The sequence below is a fragment of the Manis javanica genome, chromosome 3 (genome assembly GCF_040802235.1).
Source record: "Manis javanica isolate MJ-LG chromosome 3, MJ_LKY, whole genome shotgun sequence".
Taxonomy (NCBI): Eukaryota; Metazoa; Chordata; class Mammalia; order Pholidota; family Manidae; genus Manis; species Manis javanica.
Window position 1 is genome coordinate 195,460,976 of NC_133158.1, and position 15,336 is coordinate 195,476,311.

Genomic DNA, 15,336 nt, shown 5'->3' on the forward strand with positions numbered 1-15,336 from the left:
TAAAGCTAACCAGAGTTGGTGTTCACTGCTCTCAAGAAAGATGTGACTGATGCAGCTACCTCTTATAACCACCTACTGCTGTTCATTGAATTTCAAAGATTTCTTGTGCATCTACTATGTGCCAGGTAGTGTTCTAGGCATTAGGAAACATTGTAAATGAAACAGAGTTAAACCCTGCCCTCACTGAGCAGTCTTTCACAGATGCCTCTTCTGATTTCCTGCGAGTAAAACTCCTGACTCTCGAGGCTCTCTGTTCTCAGTTCCTTTGGTGGGAGGCTCAAACTCCAGGTAGGACTCGGCAAGTTTCCCACAAAGGAGAGTGGGCAGCGAGGAGATTATCAATACCACTTATGTGTTCCCTGGACATTCTCCTTTTTATTTTGCCTTCTTTTTATGTTTGCAATATGTAAATTAATTGCCAGTGCATCTTGCAAGTAGGTTATGCCTGGGCAGCAATTTGACTATTGCTCTGCAGCCTCGATAACTCCACCAGCTATAAGCAAAATTTTGGTGACTAGTTGTAATTTGCATATTAGCGGGCATCAGTGTACTGCTTTCCTGTGAACCAGAAGAATTCAAACTCCCTCAGGCTATTATTATACACATCCAATACCAACAAGCACATTGAAAACCAGATGCTTTCATTAAGGTCGCCCCTTTACCTCATTGTCATGCAAATAGCCCAAATCAAGGCGTCTAAAAAGTACTGGAGAGGTGACAGGAGAGCATCTTAAGTAAAAAGTCAGCGTTCAGGGCATTCCTTGATTAATTGGGAGTTACTGCAAAATACTCCAGGCTTCAGCCAATGGGAACTTGCTGACACCAAATTATCTTTGCATACCCTCCAGTAATGTGAGAAACTCCCTCTCCGTGCTTCTGTCAGTTCTTTGTGGGTGTTTTCTTCCCTTTCCCTTGAGGAGTGGAGGTGGGACGGGAGAAGGGGTGGTGCTGGGAAGGAGTTCCCAGCTGCAAATATTCAGGCTAAATAGCAGGGCGCCGAGGCCGGCGGCGCGGGTGTGTCTGGCTGCTTGCACGCAGGTGGACCTGTGCACTTAATAACAGCAGCCTAACAGGTTTCAACCCTGAAGATATGCGGTGGAAAGATGGCATGAATAATTCAGCCACTACAGATCCTAAACCGACGTCCTCTCTCCTGAAGAGGAAAGCCACAAGCCTCAGACCAAGTTTCAAGCCTACCAGAGCTGAATCTCACTCTTTCAGAGCTTCCTAAGTGCTGTGTAGGTGGGAAAAGCCTTATTACTATGTAATTTTGTTGGGAGCAGACTTCCAAGTACCTGCTTTCCTTTATATTCACATACACAGGAAAAAGATCAAAATACGTTTTATTTTCTAACAATCGCCAATTTGGCTATCATTATTGTAAAATCCTGAATTTGAAGACAGAGTGCCCAACTGACTTCCCACGTCTCTCCCCTCCATATGTGAATATCTTATTTATTGCCTTCCCTGTAATGAACTTCGCGATAAACAACAGAAAAAGTAATTTGTTTTTTGACAATGCTGAACCTTTGAATAGAGAAAAATCACACAGTTGAACACAGAGCGCAGTCCTGTGTGGTAAGTGGTATCCATGGCAACCAATAGATTTTTTTTTTTATGCTAAGTCTGGCCTTTAAAAACATTTCACGTTTACCACTGAGAAAAAGATGGCCTTGATTTAAAAATGATACAACAAGTACCTCTAATGGGCATGCTTTCTGCTCTGAGCTGCAAACACAATTAGGAGGCATCTCCGCAGCGCCGAAGCACCTCAATAGTATCTGTGTCATCCTTGCGGAACATCACGGCCAGCCTGAAAAAAGAAAAGAGGTTGGGCGCGTTGTATTCTGCTGCCCGGGCTGAGCCAGTTTGTTTTGCACTCGTTCTCCTTGTGTTTAACACCAGGAGTGAAAAACAGGGAGTAAAAATAGCACGTTTGCCTCTTATCTTAGTCTGTGATCATGGTGACAGTGAAAATATTATGGCCTGCTTATCTTGGGAGTAGCTCCAATCACACCCGCTTATTATAACTTGAAATAATGGAGGGAAAAATACCTACCATACCAGCTTTAGAAGAAGGAGTCTAAATTAGTTTCTGTTCACATTTAGAAAGTTGAGCACCAAAAATGGAATGTGGTTGTGGCAAAGAGGATGTGGCTTTAATGATACACTTGAATAAAAGAAGAAATGACAGGCTGCCTTCTTCTTTAAAAAGAAAAAAAAAGAAAAAGAGAGAATTTGATTAATGATGCATTAAAGGGAGGAAATGCAATTAATGTCTTGGGGAGGAGTTTGTTTTGCTGTGCCATTTAGAAGTGCTTTGATAGCTCCCCTAAGATGACATTTCTATTTCCTTTTGTGAGATGGGTTGTCCTTTATTCCTCAAAATAGGATTATACTGGCTATATCAGAGAGTTAGAGAAACTTCGATATACTTACTACCTCTGAAGATACTTTCTGCTGGAGTGCTTTGGCGGGTGACTGGTGTTATGGGTTGAATTGTGTCACACTCCAAATTCACTTGTTGGAGCCCTAAACCCTGATACCTCAGATTGTGACTTTATTTGGAGATAGGGCCTTTAAAGAAGGGGTTACATTCACCTGAGGCTGCTACTGTCCTAATCTAATCTGACTGGTGTCCTTATAAAACGAGGCAGTTAAGACCCAGAGAGACTACAGGGGTGACCTGCACAGAGGGAAGGCAATCTGAACACACAGCAGGAAGGCAGCCATCTGCAAGCCAAGGAGGGAGGCCTCAGGAGAAGCCAAACCTGCAGACATCTTGATTTCAGACTTCCAGTCTAGCGCTGTGAGAAACTAATTTCTGCTGTATCAACCACCCAATCTGTGGTATTTTGTTATGGCAGCCCCAGAAAACTAATGCAACGGAGTGGGGAGCTAGGCATCCTTACATAGGAAGGAGAGCTTCTCAGAAGCTGTGTTAATGAGTACAATGGGGAAGGTCAGGGCTGAAGAAAGCATCAGTTGGTTGTTCTACCTTGCCTGAAGTGTGGAGGGTTTTTTTGGGGGAATGGGATGTTGACATCATAAATACCTCTCCTACCTTCTCTGACTCAACCATGTGTATTTGCCTGTGGCAAGCAAGACAGTTTTGTGATGCTTCACTATTGGCTTTGATGGATCAAGAATACTTTCTGAGTCATCAATAGTTTCTAAAGACAAAGGCTTACACTTCCTTCACGCACCCAATACCTGAGAAGTAGCCCCAGTCCCCAGTGGTGATGCTGAGTGGGAATGTGGGAAGGCAGGGATGCTGCACTTCGGTTCTCACATTCCTAAGCTTTGCTGGAAGCCTGGGTCTCAGCCCAGGACCACACATCAGCCACCTGCCCAAAGGCACAAGCCATTCATCTTTCCCCAGATAATTTTCTTCTTTCAGTCCACAAAGAGCTCTGGGCTATCTTTGGCCAGGAAAAGAATGTTGACTGTTTCACACACTGAAACATAAATCACCCTCTCTAGGCCTTGTTAACTTTTACTTATAAACTGTTTTAATGTAGAACTGTCAGGACCCTGTGAAAATAATGGGTGGTGACAGGTTTAGGATTAAAATCTTCGCAGGTAGTTAGGATGGTGAGTTAGGTTATAAATTGCTTTTAAAGAGCTGAGGCATGGACTATGTGCTTCGTATGCATACTCCAAATGGACACCAATGAGGCAGCTGGGACAAGTATATGCTAGTAATTCATCTTAATTATTTGTCAGCAAAGCCATCATAATAAGAGATGTCTTCCACTTTGATTAAAATGACCCTTGGTAATCTCTAAAGGATGTTGTATGAAAAGCACTGAAAGGGAGAAGCTGAGTCTTCTGGGGCTTTTGGTTTTACATCTCAAGCAAGGAGGCCTGAACCAGAAAAATATACCAACGCATTTAAGATACCAATGCATCCATAATTCTCTCTGATGACCTCATTTGCTTCAGTGCCAGGGCAGCAGTGGCCTCGTAATTTCTCTCAAAACTTATAGCTCAGGGCTTCTGGACAAGGATGGCTGTTTGCTTACAAGAGATGGGACTCTGACCAGGACTTGTCATTGTACCCCAAAACAGAGGCATGGATTGTGTCATATGGAAGTTTGATGGGCAGGCAAAGCAAACAGCAGCCATCTCCAGCCATCGAGAGGCAAATAATTCCCTCAGGGGGGCTAAAAAAGAGCAAATAGATACCCATCAAGATGAATGAAACTTGAAATGGAATCTGGGCAAGGACCACACTGAGCCCTGGGTGGGGATGGAAGAGCACACCCATACTCTTTAGAACTCAGGCCCAGAAGTTCAGCAATCCTGTCCCTCCTGACTCACGGGAGCACAGTGGTTGCACAGAAGCATCCTAGGTGAGGTGAAGAGGTCAGACTATCAGGATCTTTTATTCATTCATTCATTCAACAAAGTTGATTTATGGCTACTGTGTGCAACACTACTTAAGGGCCTGGGATACATCTGTGAACAAAACCAACAAAATCTATCTCCTCACAGAATTTACATTCAGGGGGATCAGCTTTATGCCATCAAGTCTCATCCATCAAATGGGACCAAGGCTATTTATGTGATTTGTTCCTTGAGACAAGAGCTGCCTGGGAAGGGGACCCTCAGGCAGCTGGGAAAATTCTTGCCAGGAAATGAGCCACAGGGACTGGCTGCCTCAGAGGCACACATCCTCTGGCCAACACTTCTGGATGGGGAAGCCTTTCTGCATCTTAGAAGAAGCCCTACAATTCAATAATAATTCACTAAGATGTTTCTGACTCTAAACCATGTAACTACAGCTACAGACAAACTGCCTTACAGGACTTCAGAGAACCATCTGCTAGACTTTAAGTGAGAGGATTATAAATCATGCAATAATATGTCTAGGAATGTTCTTTCCTCCAAAGTTGCAGCTTAAAAAAAAATCATATGTAGTACCTTCAGCTTACTTTACCATTCTTTTCTTGGTGAATTTCTTGCCCAGGACCTCTCATTCATGGGCAGAAACAAAATGGAATTTCACTAATGTGGTGCACAATTTTTACAAATATTATATCCTGTATGCAAATTTAAAGTAATTTGAAATACTGTTCCATAGGAATTTTAACTAAGTTTTCTTCTTAATTAAATTTATAAGACTATGTTCATTTCATTCCAAAGAATCATGAGCAGATTCTCAAATTCACAACTGAAAGATCTACATCTAAGTATGTACATCTAAGACCCAAGGGTAAGATTATACAGGAAAATAAGATTTCCAGTCAACTATCTTTAGGAAATGTACTTTGTAGATTGTATTTCTAATATTAAAATGCTCCATTTAGTAAACATTTGTTGAGTACCTGTACTGTGCCAATCCCAGTCCCCTCCAGGAGCTCTTAATCTCGTGGAGGAGAAAGATGTGAACACAGAGTTCCATAGAATAAGATATGTTATAAAGAAGTATATTTCAAGGTACCATGGATGCATAATGGTGGAAGCCCTTAACTCTGCCTCTGCATGTGCTTCTCAGAGGAAAAGACATTTGCACTTCCTTGAGGAATTCCCAGCAACTACAAACAGCAATGTGAAAGTCAGAAGGGAAAGAAGGAACATGGAACACTCTGGCAACTGCAAGTGCATCAGCAAGGCTGGAGCCCAGGGTTCTCACGAGCGAGTGACAAAGATGGAGCTGGGCTTATCAATCAAGGCCCGATGATGGTATATCCTTTCAAATATACCTGGGGATTTCGACTTGATCTTAAAGGTAACAAGCAGCCTTTGGAGGAAGGTTACTTTCTTCTGATTCACCTACACTCACTCACTCTATCATCTCTTAAATAATGGGATTCCAAGATGGTGTGCTCGGCACCCATGACACAGGGGGAAGCTAATACATCCACCTGAGGATCAAGCCTTGGAAAAATAGTGGTGGTCTAGGAAAGAAGAAGCTTTATCAGATAGAAGGAATCAAATGAGACATTGGCCCCAAAGTTAGAAGCTTGAAATCCCGAGGCCCATTGGCCCAAACAATGTCTCTTAGCAAAGTCCCTAAACCACATGGTATGAAACTTGCAAGAAACGTGTTAGGGTCCAGGGAGGGAGCTGACAGCCAACTAATACACTCTGGCTTTTATATTTCTCTCTGCCCCTTGGCACTTTAAGAAACAAAAATCATATAAAGACTAATGTCCAGGAAATATTTTTCTCTAGATCATGCCCAAACTACTTTCAGATGTGATGAGATGGCATTCTGCCTTATTTAACATGCCTGGAAATGAGGAGTAATTGAGTCGATATGACTGGAGAATTTTGAAACCCTTTCTTTAAATGACACTCATTTGTTTTATGGTATGGATGGGGTGAAATTTAGCAAATCAAACTTGCCTTTCAATGTGGAAAAGTTGATTCTATTGACTGAATATTTCTTCTTGGACTCTCTATCATAGTTTTTCCTTAAGCATCCATCAATTTCTCTGAATGCTTTACATTTTTTTTTAACTACCATTTTCTGGCTTCCACCATGGAGGTATTTAACCAACTAATACTTCTATGGAGGTGGAAGGTGCTGGAGGACTGAAAAGAGCCCTGTCAGTTCTCCCTACTCCATTCTGGGTTCTGACAGTGTTTTGATTTGTAGGGTGGGACAAAGCACTTAACCTTTGTGTCCCCAAAAGCAAATGATGAATTCTTCCCTATTTGCACTGTTTATTAACAGATGGGAGTTGCACATGATTAACTGCTCTGTTCCCTCGTTTTTGTGACCGCGAGATGCCAGCCTCGCCAGAGGTTGCTTTGCAGAATGTGCAGCATGCTGAGCCTCAGAGGAGGTGAGCAGCAAGTGCCCGCTGATAATATGATGATGATGAAACTCACTTGACTTCTCAGCAAATGCCACACTGCCCGCAGGATAACACTTGTGGAAGGTGAGTCCTATCTGCTTTGGAGTGCTGGAGGAAGCTGCAGAGGTAGAAAAGGAACTTGGGGGCTCACCAAGGCGAAACACACCCTACTTTGCCATAGCAAATCCACCCATAATAACTAAATTGGTTCAGGACCAAATGGCAGGTCAGATCTTTGATGAATTACTGGAGATTAAATCAGCTAAGTGCTGTTGACACTTGGCCACTAAACCCAAAGGGGATTCTTTGACCTGGCAAAAACACTCATCATCAAGATCTTGGCACCTGAGAAAAGAAGCAGTAAAGTCCTGGAGAGTCAAGCCCTCCCTTTTCCATTCACTTTATGAACCTTTATGTCAGGTTGCTCTGAAAGCCTTCCAAGCAGCAGCCAAGGATTCCTCTTTATTCCCAGTGCCTGATAAGATGAACTACAAATTCTCCCTTGTATTTGTATGTATCTGAAGCCATGTAAAGTTACAGGGGGATATATTTAGGACTTCCTCTAAACCAGCATTTTCTAAAATGTGTTCCACAGAATACTAGTTTCCAAGATGTTCTTCAAATTAGAATTCCTTGATCCAGTAAGCTTGGAAATGCTTTCTAAATTATTTCCAAGTGCTGGGGATACGGTGATAAACAAGTCATTCAGTGCCTGGATTCTCATGGAGGGTGGCATGAGGTAAGATCAGAGAAAAGGCAGAGATGGATTCTGTGAGGCCTCATAAATAATAGTAAGGACTTTGGCTTTTATGATTCAAACAGGTAGTCATTGGAAGGTTTTAAATATTTTCTGTCTAATACATAGTGGAATATGAAATTGGGAACTTCTGAGAAGAAACCTGTAAAGCTTTGTTCAATCCATTTATTCCAACTTATTTGACTTACAATACCTTTAGCACACTGGAAACACAATTTTGAACTTAGGAGAAAGAGTCCTTTGCCTCACATTGATGTCCTTATACCCTTTATGCTCCTTTAACATCAAGATGCTGCTCCTGTCCCAGGGCTTTTGCTGCAAATTGTTCCCATTTTGAACCTTGTGTACATCCATACTTTTCCCCACTTCTCTGTTCACAATGTTGAATTTTTATTATTTGAATATATTTATTTCTTCTCTTACATTAGTTAGGATAGGTTAAATGCTATAATTAAGAGACCTGATAAATGAACACTGGCTCAGATACCATAGAAATATATTTCTTGTTGATGTACTAAGCTTATAGGGCAGGTGAATAAGTTGGTAGGTATCCTTCCTCCATTAAGTCATTCAGGGATCCAGACGGATGGTAGCTTTGCCGTTTTCGTTACGTGGTTTTGGAGGTTGCCTTGGAACTCATTTTCATTCTGCCCTGACAGTAGAGGAAGAAAGCATGGAGAAGTATATATATGCATGTGTGTGTGTGTGTTGTGGTGGGATGGGGGCAGTTATGGGTTAGGACTGGAAGATCAACACTTCTGCTCATATTTAGAGCTAGAAATAGTCACATGATTCCACCTAGGTGCAAGGAAGTTAGGAAATGTGGTCCCAATGACCTTCTATACCATGGAAGGTTGCTTGAAGTCTGTTGACCAGCTACCCATTTTTGCTATGTACTTACTATATTACCAGCTCTTTGAAGGAAAGGCTCTGTTTTCATGCATTCATTTTTGTTAGTTTCATAATGGTGCTGGCATGAAACAGATGTATAATAAATGTTGGTTGATATAATCAAAAGTACCTAAAAAAGTATCTCAGCCAGGAGTATGGAAAGAGTTGAAGAAACCATCAAAAAACAGAATAAGGCAGCTGTCATGGTATTTCAGTTCCAAGAGATAGACATTTGCAGAGAAAGGGATCAAATTTGAAGTTTAATTTCTCCATGATTTATCTAAAGGAGGCCTTAAGCAAAGCAGAGGAGAATTTAAAGACAGGATGGGATTTTCTAATGCTTATGTGCAAGTGAGGAAAGTTCTTTCTACATTTCTTCATGGTGTTTTTGGCCTGGAACCTCACAGAGCAGCCTGAAATGCTGTCAGACATCTTGTGGGTCATAAATCACACAGAGGCATGGTGAACACTAATCAATGGAGTTTCTAACTTTTGGAAAAGTGGAAATGTGCTTATGTAACCCTGCTGGGGAAGGCCATTGGCAGCTTGCCTTGTTCATCCTGAATCTGATTCACACTTGGAGGCCTCTCAGCTCCTTGGATCCTTTAGCTCTGATGGTACCAGGGAACATGCTGGAATTTGCAGTCTGTGGACACCCAACTTCCCTATATTATCTCATTCTAACCATAGTTCATTTTGCAATTGGACTTAACAGGAGAGAGGTGTTAACAGTGTGGCACGTTGTAGCACTGCAAACATTTTCTCTTCTGTAGGAGTAAGAAGAGATGGGAGCTGGACCAGAATGAACATCTATCATCTGGGACACCTTCCTTCCTAAATTTGATCATCATACCTCTTCAGAGAAATAAAGCATTTGGTGTGCTTATTTTGTCTGATCCAGAAGTTTTCAATTCCTACCCCTTAATACCTCCATGATATGATCTTACAGCAAAGAACATCTGAGAAGAAACAGCCTGTACTTTAGTCCTCTAAGCTGCTCTGTCTTCCTTATTTATTATCTACATCCAGAGACAGCTCAATGCTCTGGGCTTTCTTTATCGGAAAAGTGGGGTGGAAATGTGTTTTTCTTTTCTGCAGAACTCAGGTGGGAAGAGGCACTGGCAGGTTAGTACTTCAGATATATGATCCATTGAACCAGTCCAGCAAATTTCAACAGGGCGAGATATCAAAACTGCCCTTCATGGACCAGGGAGAGTTAAGTGGGAAAGAGATAAAAATATGTGACATAAGTGATCAAAGCAATAAAACTCACTACTCAATTAGTCACTCAGAGAGGCAGGCGGTAGAGGGGAGCGGTGCTTGGGAAAAGTGTATATTTGATCTGTAGGGATCCTAGTCATGTCGAGGTGTCACCCCAGCCTGCTTGGCTCAGCTGCAGAATTCAGGCTGGTAGTTAATTTTGTAGGAGATCCTCCAACCTCAGTTCCCCTCCCCACTTACATTACTTTAAAATATTAACCAGTTAAATTAAGGAAATCCATCATCCTATGCAAATCCTGCCTCCCTATTTTGACAGCAGTAGAGGCAAACAGCATTGAACCATCTCCAACTATCACTGGTAATTTGGGTTTCTTAAATTTTCCGCAACTACCATTATAGGATACACTAAAAGCAAAATTCCTTCAAGATCTATTGGCACCTTCTAGAAAATTATATGAATGTATGTTTTTGGTCTTAACAGTCTATAAGCAAGGTCCTAATATCAGGCATTTCTGGCAGCAGCTCCTGACCTGACCCCAGAGGGTATTCTAGGAAACCCAGAAGTAGGGCAAAATTAGGTGTGCCCCAGAAAACCTGGTCTGTAATTGAGAAAGAGCAATTTATATTTGGAGGAACTGGCGTATGTTAATAGCCAATTTTGAATTTTTCCAGTCTGGTCTAAATTAGCCCTAGCACTGCCAAGGTCTAGCTACCTAATGAGAACAATTATTTCTGGATTTCAATTAAATTGAATTAAAGAAGTATTTTATTTGTTTTTATTTGCAATTTTTTCATTACAAAAGTAATACAGCCACATTATAAAGAATATGAAAAATATTTGGAAAGAAAGACTCCCATAATCCCTTGCCCTGATAAGACCACTGTATCAATCTTAGCATAACTGAATAATATTTAAGGAGTATCTACAGTGATAGATGCAGTGTGGTAGGACAAAAACTACAGCAACAAAAGCATAAAGTAAGAGATTTTCAGGCTAGTTGGGAAGGCTCTACATGTGCATATAACTGGAGTAATAGAGTACTCCAGTATAAGATACAATCAAAATCACTGGCTTAGGGCTTTAGAGGGAAGAAATAAATAAGAGTTAGCAGTCAGGGAGAAGATGGTAAGGGAGAGGCTGATGGGTTAGCCAGGGCAGGGGAAAGGCTGGTGAGGGGGTTGATGGATGGTGAAGCCTGGACAGAACTAGGCTCTTGAAGGGTCTACCTTATTCCTGTGTCTATTTCCAAAGCTTGGCACTGTATCTGGCACATAACAGGTGTTGAGGTGTTCAAGGAAGAATGAGTGAATTAATTAAACTGAATGAAATGCAGGTGACATGCAAAACTAGAAGTAAAGAGAAACTAGTATCTACTGAGTACCTTTCTTAAATCCAGCACTTAATGAATGCTTTCACTTCATCCATCTTTTAATCCTGTGAATTATGCTGTATTATTCGATGCTTGCAGATGAAACTGAAGTTGAGAGGAATCACATGACTTGTCCAAGGTAAATAGCAGAGTCAGTTCTGTCTGGCTTCTTGCGAGGGGTTGGGAGCGCAAAGCATGAACATCAGTGAGTTCTTCAATGCAGAGAATATAAATTCAAAGAAGAAAGCCCATGGTTGCGTTTGGGGAATTGCCTACAGGTAAAGACAAGAAAGAAAAGAGGTGAATAGAAAGGTATGAGGGAAACCAGAAAATTTGTTAGGTGATGATTTCTACCAAGGGAGAAGAAAATGTCCTTAGGAAAAGAAAGCTGACATGTTCAAGACTTGCAATGGACCCAAGAATTGGGAGTTATAGGAAGAGTGACCAGTGACCTCTGAGAGTGTATTGCAACTAAAGGATGGGGATGAAAGCCACACTGCAGGGAGTGACAGGAAGAGTGGCTGATGACAAAATATGGAGAGAAGCACACACTCATTTGGGAAGCTTCTTCCTGAAAGGAAGTTGAGGGCAAAGGGGACCAAACAATGTTTTCTCAAGTCAAGGGAAACTTCTTCATTTGTAAAGATGTAGCACAGACAATTGGGGCTCACTGAATAGCCCAAATGCTTTCCCACTTTTTTCTAGTCCACTTTGCAAAGAGATTGGGGCTATGTGGTTATTCCTGACCATGGACTATGAGCAGGGGTGGCATGTAACTCTGGGTGGAGGCTAGTAAGAGCCAGTGAGCCTTCTCCATCACCTGACATCCCCAGAGGTCACATGTTTCAGATAACATCACTTCAGAATGGACGAGGGCCCCCCTGAACCCTTACCAGACTTTGTGAAGGTGAGACATAAGTTTGTGCTACATTAAGCCACTGAAATTTAGGGTGTTGTCTGATGAAACGGCTAGTGTCAATTATTCTGACTAAAGAGAGGATGGCATGAAAAGAGAGGGGCAGGAAAAGTCTGAGAGCAGCATTTGCCAGGACTCAGGAAGGAATGGGATTTTGAAAGAACAGTTCCTCCCTTGGAAGTGGGAGAAAGGCTGAGAGGACAAGAGGCAAGATTGAGGGCCTCCACTGGATGATCCAGTCTTCTCAACAAGCAGAAGGTGAGGGGTTAACCCTTCAGCTTGCCGGGTGGGGGTGGACTTGGGACTGGAGGGGAGACCACAAGCTCTGAAATAATCGCTGTGCTCTCTGTGCTAACTCGAGACTCCACGGAAGCCCACAGAGGGACTGCTTACCTAGAGCCCAACTAAGTTGGATTTTTTCTCAAGAAAACTACAAAGGGCTGGAAAATGTCCACAGGAGAAGAACAAAAATGATCAAGGAAATGTGATTTTTGTTGGAGAAGCTAAAATGATTGGAACTCTTCAGCCTGGAAGCACAAAGGCCGAACAAGATGTGATCAAAGTTTATATTATGAAGGGGACAGAAGGACGAGAAGAGACAGTCTGTCTCACCCAAACTTGCAAAACCATACAAAGGAGCACATCCTGAAACCTGAAAGAGGTAGTTTTAAGGTAAAGAACCAAATTAGTACTTTCTATAGCATTCACTACTGACATAAAGTATGGCATAAATGTAAAAATAAATATAGCTGGAAACTGACTTCTAAGACTGGATTTCCAAAAGTTTGTACAGACATTAAATATAAACAAACAAGGATTTTGCATGGTTGAAGGCAGAGTGGAAAAAGAGAAAAGAAGAAAAAGAATCTCAAGGCAGAGAGACCAGGTTTTAAACTCTTTTAGTAACTGCGTTCCAGTTCTTAATTCAACACATATTTATTGAACACCTACTATGTGTCAGCTCTGAGCTTGATACATAGCTCAAAGATTCTAGCAACAAACAAGACATACATGATACCTGCCCTCATAGAGTTTACAGTCTTGTGGAGAAGGCAGATGGAAAATAATTGTTGAAATAATTATTTGAATACACATTTAATAAATGCCTCCAAGGGCAGGTCCAAGGTGCTATGAGAGCATCTGGAGGCCCTAGACTCATCTGAGGTGCAGGGAGGAAGGTTTCTCAAAGGAGGGACCCTTGAACTGAAATTTACATGATCAGTAGAATTAGCAAGTAAAGTAGAAGGAAAGGAGAGTTCTAGGCAGAAGCAAAGGCCCTGAGGCCAAGTCCCTTAGCCTTAGCTGAGCCTTACTTTCCATATCTGTAGTAAGAGTTGGTGGTGGCCTATACACATGCAGCAGCCGCTGTGAGGTTTGGCTGCCAAGAGCTCAGAGCTGCCCCTTTAGGGAATTTGTCCTCTGCCCACACAGCCATGTCACCTGGAAACAGCTGAAAGTGATGGTACGCCCATCCACCCTCTGTGCAGGCAGGGAGGGACTGGCTGGTATAGGTTACGCCAGCCAGCTCCTCGCCTCAGGCTGTCTGTCCTTCACACTGCAGGGCCTGTGTGGGATCTGACTGAGTCTGGACTTCACCTAATACCATGTCTCTGCTTGCTTCCTCTCCCGCCTTCTCCTGTGGCCCTCACTTCCTCCTGGGTGTCTCTCCTGAGTGTGCGCCCTCCAAAATCACTTACATGAGAATAACCATCTCAGGCTCAGCTTCCCAGAACACCACCAGGGACATAGTGGATGTAAAGGACTTGGACTGTATTCTGGTAGCCATACAGAGGAGAAGCACCAGTGGTGTTGGCTCTGGGGAGCACTGGCTAGCACCCCTTCCCACTCCCCTCTTCCAGATATCTGGGTTCTTCATTTTGTGCAAGGATGTTAACCACACTCTTTACAAAACACATTCATGTCCATTATCTAATTTGGCCCTCAAACCAACCCCTGACATAGGAAAGAGGAGATGCTATCCCATGCTTTATGGTCCAGAGGAGGAAAACTAGAGTTAGGAGGTGAGGCGAGTTGCTCAAGCTCGGCCAGGCCATTAGTGTTGCCGTGGCACTCAGAGTACGACCCTGGTCACCAGGCTCTTTCACCCTCTGCACAGCTGCCCATCCTGTGTTGACTGGTGCCCCTAGAAAGCCCAAATGCAGAAGAGACCGAGTTGTGTGACATGACGGAGCAGTTTATGCTCTTGTGGATTTGTTTTCATAATCTTTGCTAATCTGGCCTTCGGAGCAAACATGTCAACCCTGTGAGTGCACACACCACATTTCAGAATGTGTATCTGTGTTTTCTTTTTTCCCGACTAAATGACACATGCTGGTTTTCTTGTATCTCTGAGATTTTTCCCTTCTTCAAGTGCAAAAAAGCAGAAAATCTTCTAGGGTTCCACTCATAAGTAAAAATCTAAAGGGGAAAGTAAATGAGATGGTTTGGGTATTGTTTCAGTGAGTGAATTAAGGAAGTCTTTAAGATCCATAGCCTCTCAGGAAAGTTTGCTGAGAGGGGCCGAGTGATTTCAAAGAATGAGTCCCACCCGTCTTATCCCTCTGCGAGCTGTGGCTAAGGGGGCAGAGTCACCCTGTAAGTAGCCTGTCTGGTCTCAACATTCTATAGGCAGAATAAAGGAGATTGTGGCATTTGCGTGAGAGCATCTGGATTTCTCTTTTCTGCCCCCAAGTGCACAGAAACAAGGCTTTCATTTCTTGAGAGTTAATTTCCTTCAGCAGCTTCTTCTCCATCTGAAGTCACAATCCTTTTAGGGGAAGCAATTAGTTATTGTGTAAAGGGTTTCAAAGTTACATACTAAGGATTATGACTCTATTTAGTGAATAAGAAGCAGTGTCAGGAGAACCCTTTAAGCACCAAATACTCAGTTTGGATGAAAATGTTCCTGCTGAAGATAAACAAAAGGAGGAAGAGTCCAATCCACGCAGTTGTTGTAGGTGGGAGAATCACTAATGAGAACTTGACCCAAACAGGAACTATCATTTTATAGACTGAGCATTGCAATATATTTCTGCCCTGTGTACTGGGGTTGTCTGATTATAATTGAGCTTAACTGGTTTTATGGAATTCTTTTTCCCATTATTTTTTATCTCATCACTCTTACCACAAACACAATCCCCGCCCTACCGACCTTGGAGGGTACAGTGAAGAATCAATGACAGCATGTGCTTTGCCAGCAAACACTTCATACCTGCAAGAAGTCTTACTGTGAGCAGTAATACTGTCTCCCCACCGAAGAGCAAGCCCACAGCGTGAACCATTTCCAGATTCCTAGCTGCTGGCATCTCAACATGGCTTTATAGGATCACCGTGTTGTATAAATGTGTCTGCAAACCTGACCAAAATAACGTT

The 15,336-nt window shown here is 42.5% G+C and overlaps 1 long non-coding RNA gene across 3 annotated transcripts in view; it reads right to left on the minus strand.

The window, feature by feature from the left end:
- Positions 1-15,336, minus strand: part of LOC108401164 (uncharacterized) — a 78,673-nt gene that overhangs the window by 47,636 nt on the left and 15,701 nt on the right. For all 3 annotated transcript variants that reach the window (XR_005056279.2, XR_012128811.1, XR_001854152.3), the window contains exons 2-3: positions 11,061-11,320; positions 1,701-1,813 (exon numbers count right to left, since the gene is read on the minus strand). This is a non-coding gene — a long non-coding RNA (uncharacterized lncRNA). The remainder of the gene's footprint in view (positions 1-1,700; positions 1,814-11,060; positions 11,321-15,336) is intronic.